Source organism: Heterocephalus glaber, unplaced genomic scaffold (assembly GCF_053883595.1).
Source record: "Heterocephalus glaber isolate CG9 unplaced genomic scaffold, H.glaber_assembly_v1.0 deba00000122, whole genome shotgun sequence".
In the NCBI taxonomy this organism is placed as follows: domain Eukaryota; kingdom Metazoa; phylum Chordata; class Mammalia; order Rodentia; family Bathyergidae; genus Heterocephalus; species Heterocephalus glaber.
Genome location: NW_028258138.1, coordinates 25,403,568 through 25,419,939, shown reverse-complemented (window position 1 = coordinate 25,419,939; position 16,372 = coordinate 25,403,568). Strand labels below are relative to the sequence as shown.

The 16,372-nt window shown below is 37.1% G+C and overlaps 1 long non-coding RNA gene and 1 pseudogene across 1 annotated transcript in view; both read right to left on the bottom strand.

The window, feature by feature from the left end:
- LOC147830377 (uncharacterized) overlaps positions 1-16,372 on the bottom strand; it is a 134,820-nt gene that overhangs the window by 34,242 nt on the left and 84,206 nt on the right. The gene's annotated exons all lie outside the window — the stretch shown is intronic.
- LOC147830378 (proteasome assembly chaperone 2 pseudogene) lies at positions 5,187-9,789 on the bottom strand (annotated as a pseudogene).

Below are 16,372 nucleotides of genomic sequence, written 5' to 3'. Positions count from 1 at the left end.
ATCTAGTATGTGTTCCACTGAACCTCAGCTGCCTGGTGAGAGAAAGTAAATATTTACAGAAGTATGGATTTTTTTTCTGCTTTGGCAAAACCCCAAATTTATCCTTTTCCCCAAAACAATAATGGTAATCACTTCACAAAAGTACTATAAAAATAATCCCTTGGTCAATTGAGCTTTTAAGTATTTATTTTTTAATTTAGGCATTATTGCTAATTTAGAACATCACATTTTTGAGACGAAGTCAATACATTACAGGCAGTTTTTGCATTGGCCCCAAAATGTTGCAAGCATTTTTGTCTGGAAAAACAAAGAAAAGTGGATTGGCAGTGTGGCTGTTATATGAGAGGCTGGCAAAGTCCCAGCCCCCAGGACACTGGCTTACCTGCCAACAATACTTCCCTTTCAAGCAATGCCAGCTGTTTTTATGAGAAGTTCTCTGGAAGCGAGCTTTTGTGTTTTGCTCTAGTCAGCAGGATCTAACTTTACTAACTGCCATGTAGGGAATTGCAGCAATTCGATCAACTGTTGATTCATTTTTCTTCTGACACTGAAAAAGGCTGGGGCAGATTTTAAAGACTCACTCGTTTTGAAAGGTCCCTAGAATAAAAGCCACTCAATATACATATTGCTCTCAATTTTAGGAGCCCTAATGGGCTCTAAAACCACATTCTCCTTGATCTGTTTTAACTACTCTTCTGCACCACCCAACTATGTTCCTGTTTTATCTCCTTATTCTACTTTAGGGATATACTGCTTGCTAGTTAGATCACCATTCAAAATAATTTTTTTTCCTCTTTTATTTTACATCTACTTTCTTAATTCTTTGCTATTACTTTTTTTTTGTTAATTTTTGGCAAATAATAATGAACTTAAGTTTAGCTGATTGCAGAGAAGAAGAGTCACGCAGGAAACTGGGAGTCTGGAAGTAAATTAAAATTATTTAGTGAGCCCTCAGAATATAGGCCAAACAGTAAGATCCAGCTGAGAGTCAGTATGTCCAGCTCATTCCATTCATAATAAATTCTCTGTATCTTTTATGGGAACAGTGATGCTCATAATGGTGACTCCCTGGCTGAAGTGCTGAGTAGTGAATCCTTTGTCCTAGTTATGGGCCATGTACTGTGATTTCCTTAGCAGTAGGAAATTCAAAAGACCACTATGGCCCATTAAACCACTCCCATTGTCTAGTTTATCACTTAGCTCAGTCTTCCTTCCTGGATAGGAAATGGGGCATACATGGATGGTGAATAATATCAAACTTGCAGAAAAATATTAATATATCCAGACACTTTTATAGCAACCAGTTTTTTAGTGGAGGTCAAAGGCATAACCAAAAGAATATATCATTGTTCATTTCTGTCTCCCCAGTAACACCCTCTCTAGAAATCTTATTCTCAGAACCTAGTAAACTGGCATTATGGGTAAATCACTTGGTCTACTGAACCAATTCAAATAGCACATTGGATATCTTTCTTTAGACTTGCTGTTTAAAATAATTTCCTAGCAAATGAGAAGAGTAGATAAAGTTTATTGGCAATTTATTTACTGAAAAATAAAATTAAAAAGTTTCATTCAAAGGAGCACATGCTGAGGCAAACACACCTTTATTCCATCACCACCTACTTGAGAAAAAAAGACCCTCATGGTAGGATATATAACTTTGTAGTGTAAATTCTACTACACACTCAATGTACCACAAAGGATTCAGATTCTGCTACAGTATCTCATTGGTAAGGCTCTGTCTTCCTCTCTGTATCCTACATTTGAAATTCAAATGGTTTGTCTTTCTCTAGATGATCCATAACTTTTTTGTTGGTTAAAAGATGTACTAACATATAAAATGTCAAATTACTCGACTGGAAAATTGGCCTATCTGACTCATGTACTCTGTCTTTCTCAATTTCTATACTCTCAGCACCAGTTATTTGTCTTTCAATGGGTACTTAAAATGTATCTCACTTGGGTTTAAATGCAAGAGTACCTGCAAACATTGATTTGACCTGTCAAATACATGGAAAAGTAACAAGAAAGGTGACCTGATTGTCCATGTATCAGTGTGCTGGCATAGTTTCAGGAGTTCTGTCTGCAAGTGTGCACACATTCCCAGGAGCTCTTGTTGAGCTCTTCCTTTGTTGTTTTTACTACATCATTTCTAAGAATGATACATGGATGCAAACAGGCACATGGTAAGAAAATTTTTGGTTGCCTGGAACTGGCTAGAGAGATTGTGTTAGAAAAGTTACCAGAGTAATGATGTTCTTACCTGTAAACGCTGAGGGTTGTGGGAAGGCACTTACTTTCCCTTCCTCCTGCTTTTTCATGCCAACAACTGCAAGGAAAGATGTTGCTCCTTGAGGGAGAGAAAGAGAAACTATTGCCTCATTATAAACTGGAATTGTTTAAAGTTATGAAGCTGAGTGAAGTGAGATCATTTAAAAGCAAACAGTGTTCAAGGAAGAAAAAAGTACTGGAACCCTAAAAGATCTGATGTGGACATAGTCTTGCTTTTCTTTTCCTTTGGTATTCTGAGACAGATTGCTGGTCTCAGATTTGCAGTGGTCTTCTTGCTTAGCCTCCCAAGTTCCAGGACTACAGGTGTACACCAACACACCTGGATTTTGCTATCTCTATTTTCATCATCACACAAATTAGTCATATTTGTTTCCTTAATAGAACTGAAAATGTAGAAAAGGATGGAAATTATTATAATCCCCATCAATTCCACCTTCTAAAACTGTACACATTTTACATATTTCATTTTACATATGAAATCTGATAAGATGTATAGAGAAATCTTTCTTGAAAAATATAATAAATATGTTGCTACATAAATTGGCTTTTTTATTTAACAGCAGGTCATAAAAACCTGCCCATCTTGTAAATAAGTGTCTGCAGCATCATTAAGAGTATATAATATTCTTTTATGTGGTTATAAGTTATTTAACCAATACACTATGCTCTATTGAGTTCCTTCTAATGTTTGTAATTACAAACAATTCTACAATAAACAATCTTCTAAACACACTTTTGTGTCTGATTAGTTTGGCGAGTAAATTCTCAGAATTGTGTTTTATAGATCAAAAGTAATCCTTATTTTGGTTCTTAAATAAATGCAACTCCAAATTGCCCCAAAGCAGAATAATGCTACTTTGTATCACAGGATCAGTGTAAAAGAACTCTTTTTCTCAGTTTTGCCATCATCTAGAGACCTGTCACAGATAGATGACATATAGGTGTATCTATCTAATGGGTGGTAATTTGTATCTTGCTCTCTTGGTGTGCTTTACGTTGATTATTAATAAAAATGTATGTATTCTTTATCTTTACTGACCACTTATATTTTAATTTTTGAACTGTCTTTGTCCTATTTTTTATGTCTTTTTCTAACTGAATTATTTGACCACTCTATTATACAGGGTACAGAACTTTGTCTTAAGTTACTTCTAACAAGCTGGGCACAGTGGTGAATGCCTCTAATTTCAGCATTCTGGGAGGCTGAGGCAGAAGAATCACAAAGTTGAGACCACCCTAGGCAACTCTCAACAGTGAGACACTGTCTCATCCTGGTTTCAGTCCCTAGTACAAAACAAAAACAAAATCACAAAAAAATATATTGCAAACATTTTTCCAAAATAACCCAAATGCAGTGGCCTTTGTCACTGTCACATGCCTTACAACTACTAGACTACAACTATTTACAATTACTAGAATCCTGTTAAAGAATCATCTCATGCAAGAGATATAATGAGGTTTTCACAAGGAAGATGGAAAACCAGTTTTGCAAAACAAATCTCATAAGAAAATCCCTCATAGTATGTCTGTTCTTATTCACTCAGCCATATCTAGTCTGATGCTGGGAGCAGCTTACCAACAATCCAGTTCTTCTCCCCAGCTGGCTTTCTCAAACTTGCCTTGATGCTCAGCCAAAGGGCCCTCCAGTTACCAGAAATTTCCCTCCTGAGAAGCAGTTTGGCAATCATCTTAACTTGTTATGAACATGCCTTGGGATATCATGCCCAACTCTGGCAGTTTACCAGGGCATTTCTTCAGATCATTTTATATTAACACCCTCAAGAGGATGGCCTTTTTCTTCACCTAGTTTATGCACATTTTTGTCAATTTTATTTCTAGGGTTTTTTTCTTCTTTATTGCTAGTGCAATTGGTAACTTTATTATATTATCTAACCAACTATTATTTATATACAGGAAAAGTATTGATTTTGATACAGTAAGTGCCCAACTTATGAATGACTTCTGTTCCAGAAGAACATTCATTAAGTCGGATTCATTCATAAATCCCACAAAATGAGTCTTATATACCTTTGAAACAAATACAATGTAAAGCATAAAAAAACCAAATACACACATTTACACAAAAATACAATAAGTCCCTGGCTGTACTGTACTACTGTACACTATCACAATGTACATTAACACAACTGCAGCACAACTGTGACAATGTCAGGCAGACATGTGAGCTACTTCTTCGATTTGTTCATATGAATGAATGTTCATAATAAGAGGTCTGTTCCTATCTGTGAAAGTTCTCAAATGTTCATAAATTGGGGACTTACTGTATATATGATAATAAAATTATATGATCATATCACCCCATGACAGCCAAGTCATTGTAGTTTGTGAAAGTATACTCTGATGTTTGCAGAATAACAAACTGCCTAAAGACACATTTCTCAGAATGTACCCTTGTTGTTAAGTGACTACATCATTATTTGCAGGTAACAATATCAATTAAAATAGAGAAGTAAAAACCTTATTAGAAACAATGAGCTAAATCAGTAAGGAGGTTGATTTCAAACAAAAAGTACAAGCTTAATGAGTGATGTAGAGTTGCATAAATTTTTTTTCCAGCAAAAGATAATAATAAAAAAGGAGATGGGAAATTTCAGAGAAATGTAGAAGGCAGGCACATGATTAAGGCTTATTTAATTTAGGCTCAAATGTATGTGTACAAAAGAAATCTTATTCTACTTTTAAGAAGGATGTCTGTGAAAGAAAACTAGTTTGCCAGATAGTTCTCAGAACAGGAAATAAAGAATTATAATTTGAGATAAGAAGACAAACAATAGTATAGCAATAATACTGAGGTAAGTAAGAATAAGAATTTTTGAAAACTTACAAAGTGAATAAAAGTTTCACAATAATAAGGAATTTGTTATAAGCATGTTTTGAGTTACATCCTTTCCCAAATAGTTTATTGTTGTTGTAATTTATTTAAATATAATAGTATAAATTTCTAGAAACACAGAACGAATGACATAATGGTCCTTATAAGACAAGTTGAGCAATTCCATTAAGCTATTGAAAGGAAAAATAATTAGCCAAGTAAAGTTCAAATAAGGTTCTTCACAATACACATATCCCTCATAAACTCTCTATACTTATCATCCCACACTGCCCATGTTATACTAAACTTTCACTTCTCAAAAAGCAGAATATCTCTGCCATCGCACTCGCTCAATTTTTAGCATATAAATTAACCTTTGACTATGTAATCATCTCTATTTGTGATCCTGATTCTATAGCAAGTACGATAATTTTGTGATTCAGACTAACTTTCAGAACATTTGTCTTAGCTTTCCATTTTTACATATATATATAAATAAAAATCTCCACTTTTTTCCAGTATTTGAAATTTTAATCATAATTTCTATTTATGTGCTTTTAAATTTGTTTCCTTAAATTCTTTTATTGGTACATTTTAGGTATACAATATGTTTACATTTATCATTGACTGCTTGTACCTCTACATGATGTATCTTAGTTCTTATTTTTCCCCCATTACCTGTGCGTCCTTCACCCCCTCCACTCTTCCCTATTTACATAGATTTTGTTTCCATTTTTTTTTCTTGTCTCATAATTTTTCCTTTCCCTTCTTCCCTTTCCCCTTCCCCTCCTTCCACCCCTACACCTTTGGACCTTTTCCTGTTTCAAATTATCAATTATTCATTTTAATCATTTTAATCCTTATTTACACTTTCAGTTTCTCACACTAGAGAAACTATTCAATATTTACACGTGTGTCCTATTTATTTCACTTAAGAGTATGGCCACAATATGCATTCATTTAGCTGTAAATGTCTCTAGTTTCTCATTCCTTATGGCTGAGTAGTACTCCATTTTATTAAAAAACCACATCTTCTTTATCCAGTGTCCAGTTGATGGGCACTTGGGCTGCTTCCAAGCTTTAGCTATTACAAACTGTGCCACTATAAACATCGGTGCACATATATAGCTGTGGTATGATTCTTTTAATTCTTTGGGGAAGATACCCAGCAGGGGAATAGCTGGGTCAAAAGGGACCTCTAGTCCTAGTTCTCTGAGGTATCTCCATACTGATGTCCACAATGGTTGCACCAGTCTGCACTCCCACCGACAATGGAGAAAGGCTCCTTTCTCTCCACAACCCTGCCAGCATTTGTTATTGGTTCATTTCTTAATAGCAACCATTCTTTCTGGGGTGAGGTGGAATCTCAGTGTTGTTTTCACCTGCATCTCTTGAATGACCAGTGATGTTGAACATTTTTTCACATATTTATTTGCTGCTTTTACTTCTTTGTCTGAGAAATGTCTGTTCATTTCAGATGCCCATTTTTGAATTGGATCTTTGAATTAGGGGAGGTCTGATTTTTTTCAATTCTTTATGTATTTTCGATAGTAGACCTTTGTCTGAGGTACAGCTGCTAAAAATTACTTCCCACATTGTAGGTTGTCTCTTAGCTCTGTTGGTTGTTTCTCCTGCAGTGCAGAAGCTTTTTAATAAGATGAGATCCTAGTTGTTGATTCTTTGTGCTAGTTCCTGTGCTACTGAGGTTTTTTTCATAAAGTCTTTTTGTATACCAATGTCTTCAAGAGTTCTACCTGACTTATCTTCCAGCATGTTTAGTGTTTCTGTCTTATTATTTAGATCTTGAATCCACTTCCATCTTAGTTTAGTGCATGTTGATAGGGATGGGTCTAGTTTTAATCTTTGCCAGGTTGAAATCCAGTTTTTCCAACACCATTTATTAAATAGGTTATCTTTCCTCCAATGAGGGTGGTTGACTCCTTTGTCAAAGATGAGGTGGCTGAGTATATCTGGAATTGTTTCTGCATCTTCTAATCTATTCCACTGATCCTCAGGTCTGTTTCTTTGCCAGTACCATGCTGTTTTTATCACAGTAGCTTTGTAGTATAGTTTCAAGTTGGGGATTGTGATACCCCGTCATGTCTCTGTTGCCTAGAATTGCTTTTCCTATTCTAGGTCTTTTCTGGTTCCAAATAAATTTTCGGATTGTTTTCTCCAGTTCTGTGAAGTATATTATTGGAATTTCAATTGGCATTGCATTAAATCTATGTAGTAGTTTTCGATGTATGGCCATTTTCACTATGTTGGTTCTTCCTACCCAGGAACAAGGGATGTCTTTCCATTTCCTTATGTCCTCCTCGAGCTCCTTTTTTAGAGTGCTGTAGTTTTCAGTGTAGAGGTCTCTTGCTTCTTTTGTTAGATTGATTCCTAGCTATTTCATTTTTTTGGATGCTATTGTAAAAGGAATTGTTTCCTTAATTTCTCTCTTAATGAGTCTGCTATTTGTGTATAAGAAGGCTACTGTTTTTTGAGTGTTACCTTATATCCAGCTATTCTACTGAATCTGTCAATTAAGTCTAGAAGTCTTTTGGCAGAATTTTTTGGGTCTTCTATGTAAAGTATCATATCATTAGCCAATAATGACAGTTTAACTTCTTGCTTTCCTATCTTTATTCCTTTTATTTCTTTCTCTTTTCTAATTGCTGTGGCTAATGTTTCCAGAATTTTATTGAACAGGAGTGGTAATACTGGACAACCTGATTCTGATTTTAGCATGAAAGTTTTCATTTTTCAACCATTGAGTATGTTGTTGGCTGTTGGTTTTTTATAGATAGCCTTAATCAGGTTGAGATAAAGATCTTCTATTCCAGTTTTCTGTAGGGCTTTTATCATGAATGGGTGTTGGATTGTGTGGAATGCTTTTTCTGCATCTATTGAGATGATCATATGGTTTTTGTCCTTGACTCTGTTAATATAGTGTATTACTTTTATTGATTTATGAATGTTGAACCATCCTTGCATCTCTGGGATAAATCTGACTTGGTCATGGTATATGATCTTCTTGATGACCCTCTGTATTCTGTTTGCCAGTATCTTGTTGAGGATTTTTGCATCTATGTTTATTAGGGAGATTGGCCTATAGTGTTCTTTTTGGGTTGGGTCTTTCCCTGGTTTTGGAATCAAAGGAACACTTGCTTCCAGGAATGAATTTGGAAGCCTTGCTTCCCTTTCAATTTCCTTGATGAGTTTAAAGAGTAATGGTTATAGTTCTTCTTTAATGGTCTTGTGGAATTCAGCAGTGAAGGCATCAGGACCTGGGCTTTTCTTTTTTGGTAAATTTTTATTACATTTTCAATTTCACTCATTGTAATTGGGGTATTTAAATAAATGTAAAAGAATTGAAGTTACCCCATGTATATTATCAGACTATAGTGCAATAAAATTGGAGCTCAATAACAGAAGAAACCACAAAACTCCCCCACACACATGGAAATTGAATAACATCTACTTTTTTTATCAAGTTCAATTTTGTGCCCATGAATAAGATGGTAAAAACTAGTGCTAACATTAGAAAATTCTCTTTTTTTCACTTAGGAAATAATATTTTATTGTACAAAATTTACTTGTTGTTGATAATGAAAGGCATGGGAAAAGACCTGTTAATCCATTTTTCTTTGACATTTTCTGTGAAAAGTATCTATGTGCTAACACATTCTTTGACAGTACAAATTCTTATACAGAATATTTAACAGTTGTATTGGTGGTGTCTCAGGACACTAGATATAAAGCTGAAAACAGATCAACAAAGTGCAGGGAGAAGACCACTGCCAAAGGGTAATTTCCAAGAGCTCAATATTTTCCATGGCAAGGTAGACAGTGCAGGGTCATCACTGTGGTTTGATTATCTGCAGCCACTCGTTAAGGTACTCAAGGAGACCCTACACATCAGGGATGTTATCCTCTTCAGAAATAAACTTCAGCAGAATGCCATTTGGATTTCTTTAGAATGGCTGTCTTTGTAGAGTGGTCTTGTGATCACTCCTCCTGGAATCTGGACAGAGTAATTGAATTCCTCATTTCAGGAATGCATGGAGATTTTTTCATTTCTTGCCATTTAAAGGTCTTTATTTTATTCTCAACACTCTTTTGCATACAAGGTGTAAGCAGGTACCAAAAGGGAGGGCTCCAAAACTGTAGGTTGTTTCTTTGGTATGAGTGTCTGTTTGAAAGAATAATAACTGTGGCAAAGCTGCCACTTTTCACCCAGGAAAGGAGTTTTTCAAAGAATGAGTTGGATTTAAACTTAATAACTGAATAGATCATAACTGAAGAGCCACCAACTTTCTTGAAGGCAATAAATATACTTCAGTATTTATACTGAGTTCTGTTGAATTTTCTGCTGCTGTTGCAGATGGATTGCTTCCAACTACTGGCACAAGACAATCAGTATGGAAGTAACTAATCTTAGACATGTTCGGTGTAGAAATAATCAGATCTATTGCAAGTTGGCCAACATTTCCAACAGACACTGCTGGCAGCAGCAGAACTCAGGCCGAGAGGTGGGGCCCGACTCCCTGCAGGATGCTAACATGGTCTCTGTGAGGAGGAGACAGTGGAATTGGCAGAGTAGGAGAGGGGCCTGGGGGAGGATATTGGTCCCTCAAAGTGCTGGTTGCCTCCTCACAAAAATCTTTTGAAATATAGCTAGCTATAGGGACTGGAATGGAGGCTCCATTATAGATCATGTGCTTCAGCTTACTTAAGGTCCTGTATTCAGTCCTCAGCAGAGGGAAAGAGAAAAGAAGAGGAGGAAGAAGAACAGGAGGGGAAGGGAGGGGAGGGGAGGGGAGGGGAGGGGAGGGATGGTTATAGTCCAAGTCAGATGATTAGGTTAGAAATGCCACTGATCTCTTTATCATGTGCTCTAAATTGGAAGTAGCACTGACATTCAGGTATCACAAATGTAAAAATAAGACACTAAAAATCAAGGGCTTTTTAGTCTGTTTTGGCTGCTGTTGCAAACTACAATAGACTGGACAGTTTATAAACAACAGAAATTTATTTCTCACAGTTCTGGAGGCTGAGAAGTCCTACATCCAAGCACCAGCAGATTCGTTGTCAGAGGAGGACTCATCTCATAGACAGCTATTCTCCCAGTGGCCTCACATGGTAAAGTGATGAGTGAGCTCTCTGGGGACTTTTATAAAAGCTCTGATCTCTCCTTTTTATAAAACTCTGCCCTCATGACTTAATCTCCTACCAAAGGCCCTGACTCCAAATGCACACTGAGGCTTAGAATTTCAACATATGAATTTAGAATTTGGGGGACAAGGACATTCAAGCTATAACAGGACTGTTTTTAGAAAACAAGTGACATATCAGAGATAAGTTTTAATTGTCATTTTTACCACACTGTAAAACAACTGTTTCAAAGCTTAATTGCTCCTTTAGGAGACAAATGGGTGATCTGGAAAGGAATTCATCTCAGTTACTTCATATTACTAGGTTTGACAGATACTGTGGTCATTTGGATGAAGGATAACTATTGATGTGAGACTTAGAGATCACCTATAGATATTATTCATCCAAGTTCTCATCGTGGAAAACTATGAGTTGACTGAAATTTTAAAATCTTGATATATTATCAAACTATGTGTTTTATAAACATAGATTCCCAAACTGTAATTCTATTTTAGATCTACTTTAAATGTCAGTGATATCATAGAAATACCTCTACCCAAATGTAAGTTCCTATAATAATAATACTGTCTATAAAAACATAAAAATATAAAATGCAAGTTCCCTATCTACCAGCTGCTCCCTTTCCTATTTTTAAAAATTCACGTTTCTAATGTCAAAGTATAGTTGATTAAATATTATTCAAGGAAACTGACTCCAGATACTTCTTGACCTTTGCACCTTAATTCATAATTCTTCCAGTTTTTTTCCTAACAAAATCCATGGATGGCTCTTGGATTTTTTTACATATACCCACAAAAGATACAGTCATTATCTAATAATGATTTACAAATTTTCATTTCATTCTCCCTTTAGACATCTGGTCCCTTAGACATTTGGTATGACCCTGAGCAATTATAAAAAAAGCAAATTTCACACTCTTAAAATAAATCTGAGAAAATAGGTAAGGAGCCTAGACATACATATTTGAAGCACATGTAAAGTATTGGCTATTACATTTATTATTTTCTCCCATATTCTCTGTATTCAGTCTCTTGAAGGAAGAGGTTAAAAAGTATATGTGTGGGGCTGGGGATTTAGCTCAGTGGTTCCACCACCTGCCTTGCAAGTGCAAGGTCCCAAGTTCAATCCCTGGTACCACCCCTCCCAAATATATGTGTGTATGGAGTTGGTGGGGGGGCAAAATAAAAAATTAAATAATAAATAAAAGGTTGAGGATAGTCCAAAGCTAAAAGTATTGTTCCAGAACTCGATTCCTAATAAGGCAGGGTCCTCTTCTCTGACCCTTGATGCCACTGTATTTTCTGTTACACCCAGTGAGAGAGAACCAACCAGAGACTGATATTAAATCCACACAGGAGTTTATTATTACTGGCCAGACCCAAGCAGAGCATTGGACTCGAGCCTCCTCAAATGGGGGGAGATTAACATATTTTATACACCTTTGAGGCCAGTAGTTTCTAGGCCCCCCTATGGGATAGAACTAGTAAAGCAAGCAAAAGGTACAGAAGCTGAACATTCTGCTGTTAGAACATTTGTAAAACAATAGTTGATTAATTGTTGTTTCTAAGAGACTCTAAGGGGAGGAGGTTTCTAAGCTTCCTCCTTTTGAGTTCATCTAAAGGGCAGGCAGGTGGGTCATTCAGCAGCAATATGGAGTCTGCCTTGCTAAACTAGGGTCTTTCATTTTCCAGTTGTGAAGAGTGACTTAAGTGAACCCATTTTAACTAATGAACATAGGCTTTTTGAAAAGATTCATAACCCAGAGAGAACACTAATGGAGAATGAATTAACGTAACAAACACTTGCTTAAATTCTGGATGAGGCCAATTCATGTTAGAGAACAATAGGTAATCTCTCCTGATTGGGGCACAAGTCTTATGTGGGAATAAAATTAGAGTCCTTTATGAGAAAAGATGGAAAATGAGTAAGAGGGTATTGAGGTCCATTACTATGAACTTTCATTTTATTTCAAAAACACTTGGGAACCCTTAAAAGCTTTTGAGGACATGTAACCAGGTCAGAACATTATTAGAAATGACCCTTGTGGCTTGGAAGAAAACAGATAATAGAGAAGGTCCATGATAAAATTTTAGTCACTTGAAGTACTACTAAAGGCTACTAATTCAAGGGTAGCCATCATATATTTCAAATCAATGTAGAAATAACAGATGCTAAGAGGAAATGGAAAACAAATGTTTCATAGATAAATCAACTAAAGAAATAAAGAAGAATTTGAAAAGACATAACATCCATTTAAGTGTACACCAATCACTCATTTATCCCCAAATATTATCTCTTAAATGCATACATTCTTGAAGATAATTTTTTTCCTGGGGGTGTCTTTTTTTTCAGGACCTCATTCATCCAGACAAGCACTATACCCCTGAGCTATAGCCCCAGGCCTAGAGGTAAAATATTTACATTTAATTTTATTTTCAGTATTTCAGATCCCAACTTGTGACTTAGCACACTGTCACTAACTTATTGAGAGACTTTTAGCTTTTCTTATTCTAAATCTCAAAGAGTATTTCAGAAACATCTTCAGATAATGTGAGACCAAAAGTGACTCCATTTTGTGAATGTGGGACCAGAACGACTCCATTTTGTCCAAAATGGAGCAGTCTCCTTTATTCTTTCAAATTAATGATTAAATGTGCTTAATCTGGGACAAAAGACATGATCTGTAACTCAAGATTCCTAAACTCATTACTCAGTCATCTGTTTGCCCTAAAAACAAGTGTCCTGGGCCCACTATCTATAGGACAATCTGTTAACGTGCTGACTATCCACACAAGGTGGTCATGACCATGAGTCAAGATGTCTGCTGACCATCAGTACGTGACAGTAGACCACTAACCTTTGTCCCCGTTTTCTTGTAAAAACCTATACGTAATCCCCTTCAACCCCCAATGAGCCTAGCCAATCAAAATTCTACACTTCATATTTGCTAAATGTTAACCAATCATATGGCTGCTAATAACCAAAGCTTGCTGTAGCCTCAATAAAAACCCTGCTAATTTGGAACTCGGGGCTCTCAATCTCGATCTGCTGTGTCGGTGACAATTGAGAGTCCCTGCTTAAGCTTGAATAAATGACCCTCATGTGCTTACATCGGAAATGGCCTCCTGGTGGTCTTTGGGACTTCGTGATCTGGGCACAACAATATTTCAAAAACAAGGTTTGGACTGTGGTTAGCACACACTATCTAATCTTTAGGAAACTTTAAAAAAGTTTCTCTTTATTCATTCTTGTTTGTTTTTGTTTTTTTGTTTTGTTGCTTATTTGTTTTGTGACACAGTCTCATGATGTAGTCCAAGCTGGCCTCAAACTCACAGAGATCCTCTGGCCTCAGCCTCCCCCGTGCTGGGATTACAGGAGTCTGCCAACAGACCTGGTACAATTAAATATTTTTTCTTAGATCATTTGGGCTATTTGAGATTTGGGGGAAAATTAAGTGCTCTTAGTAGTGTGGGTACCTCTTTAAGAAACATCAAATTTTCTTTTAGAAAACTGATACATTTTATATAAAAATATAATGTCTTCAAATGGTATTTATATTAAATGCTTCCCTGAGTTCTCCAGCACAGTGTGCTGAGTGTGACTTAATGGTTTGTTGATGATGCAATGCAATGACAGACAATGCCCACTGTCATAAAGAGTGATTCAGTGGCGTGCAACACACTGGCAAGAAAGGGAATGTAATGACAATGCACAAAATTCAGAAAGAATAATAAGTAGGATCTTTCTGATTACTCACATTGTCTCTACACTCTGGTATACATACTGTAAGCCTTGCATCAGGAAACTATTCTGTTTGAGGAGGGAAGCTAGCATGGAAGTGATCATGAAACAAAGCTCAGCAGAGGTTAAAAAAAAAATTAGCTCAGTGGATCCTGAAAAAATTGAAGTCAAGTGAGAGGGCCTCTACTCTGTGGCCTGTGTCTGTGGTCCAGCCACTCAGGACCAAACTCCAGTGTATAACTGCTCAGGATCTGGGTGAGCTACTCACAGCTTCCAGTCTGGCATGATCTGAGAATGGTTACCTCATGCTATGAGCCAGTGGCTGAAATGGTGTCAGAATTTATGGGATGATACACAAGCCCTGAGATTTCCACTGTGACCACTTTGTGGTCCTCAAGAGTAGATGAATGACACTTAGAAGAGGAGCTGGAGGGGACATCCCCATCAGCCCACATCTTGAGATGGTCTTACTGAGGCAGCCAGTGGCTTTTGTGAATCCAAATGTCATCCAGCTGATGGATACCTGTGCTCCACCTTGGGCTGGATGGAAGATTAAGGTGACCCTGGTGTTTAAGTGTGCAGTCCAAGTCCTAAGGATGTGTCTGAACAGGGCACTCCCATCATGCCTGGCAGCAGAAATTGTCAAGGATCTGATGTATCAGCTTGTGAGATGCCTGAATTTCCTTCTTTGCATCATTACCAAGACCTGAAACCTGAGAGCATTCTGGTGACAAGTGGTGGGACAGTCAAGCCAGCTGACTTTGGCCTGGCCAGAATCTACAGCTACCAAATGTACACTCTGGTGGTTGTTACACTTTAGCATCATGCTTTAGAAATTCTTATGCAGCCTACACATGCAACATTGTGAATGTGTGGTGTGTTGGGTGTGTTTTTGTCATGATATTTGTGTAAAGACTGTCTTCTGTGGAAACCTGGAAGCTGACCAGTAGATAAAATCTTTGACCTCATCAGGCTCCCTCTAGAGGCTGATGGTCAGGAGATGTGCTCTGCCTAAGAGCCTTTCCCCAGAGGGCCCTGGGCAGAGCAGTCTGTGGTGCCCTAAATGCAGAAGGGAAGCCCAGCCATTGCTGGAAATGCTGGCTTTCAACCCACCTCAGTGAATCTCTGCACCCTGCACCCCAGCTCTGAAGGACTCTTGGCTACCTAGGGACAGAGGCAACCCCCAGGAAGCAAATGGTGACCCCTAAACACAAAAGGAAGAGAAGCTACCATGTCTCCTCTCCTGGACATATGAGTGCAGAGAAGCCCATCGAGAAGGCCACCCCTGCCCCCTCCAGAGGCTGAGGAGACTCCTCCTCCAGCTTTTCACAGGGAATATTGTGCTGCCTTAGAGACATTTCCTCCCACTCCTTTTGAGGCTTGTCATCCTCCTGTCCATATTTCTCTACACTCAAGGTTGTGTTCCCTCTTCTCCCCTTTCATACCATGACATCAAAGTCCTGGGTTTTTTATAGGAAAATAAGACAAAGATATATGAAAAATAATTTTTTAAAAATAGAGAAAATAGAGAGCCTGAGTGGCGTGTTAGCACACATCTCTAATCCTAGCAGTCTGGGAGTCTGAGGCAGGGGGATTGAAAAGTTCAAGTCCAGCCCGGGCTATTTAGTGAGATCCTATCTCAGAGGGGAAGGGGGGCCATCTGTGCTTGTAATCCCATCACTTGGGAAGCTGAAGTAGGAGGACTGCCATGGATTCCAGACCAGCTTGGACTACATGTAATCATTATGTACTGCAAACATATACTAATAAAAAAAAAATTTAAATTCATGTACAAGATCCTGCTTGTTTTTTAGGTAATAAAGAGATTAAAAAAACAAAAGTTCTACCTCAAAAAGAAATTACCCTTATGCAGCTAGAATGTAGACTGTGTGAGGTGAAGAGCAGAGAGCAGGAAAGGTAGATAAAGTTACAGAGAACCTGGAAAAGTAAGCAGAGAATATTGCATTTTTTAAATAGGCAATTAGAAATGATGAAGCATTTGAAAATCCTTTTTCACTCAAAATTTATCATAAAATCAATTATTATCAAGAAACAACTTTACTATTAAAACTTAACTATATCAAAATATATTATGTACAAAGTAAAGTTCATCCCAGCCCAAATTCCCAGAGGTATCTAGAAGCAACTTAACTTGTATCTTTGTCTTTCTTCTTAGATTCCTCATCTATAAAAGTTAAGATAATAATACATCTACCTCAGAAAAGTGTTATGAGAACTAAATCAGTTTTTGTCAACTATATAAAGACAAGAATTTTGTCTGATTCAGGGTTTCTCAACTTCTGATATTTTTAAGCTGAATAATTTTTGGTTTTTGGAAGGCTG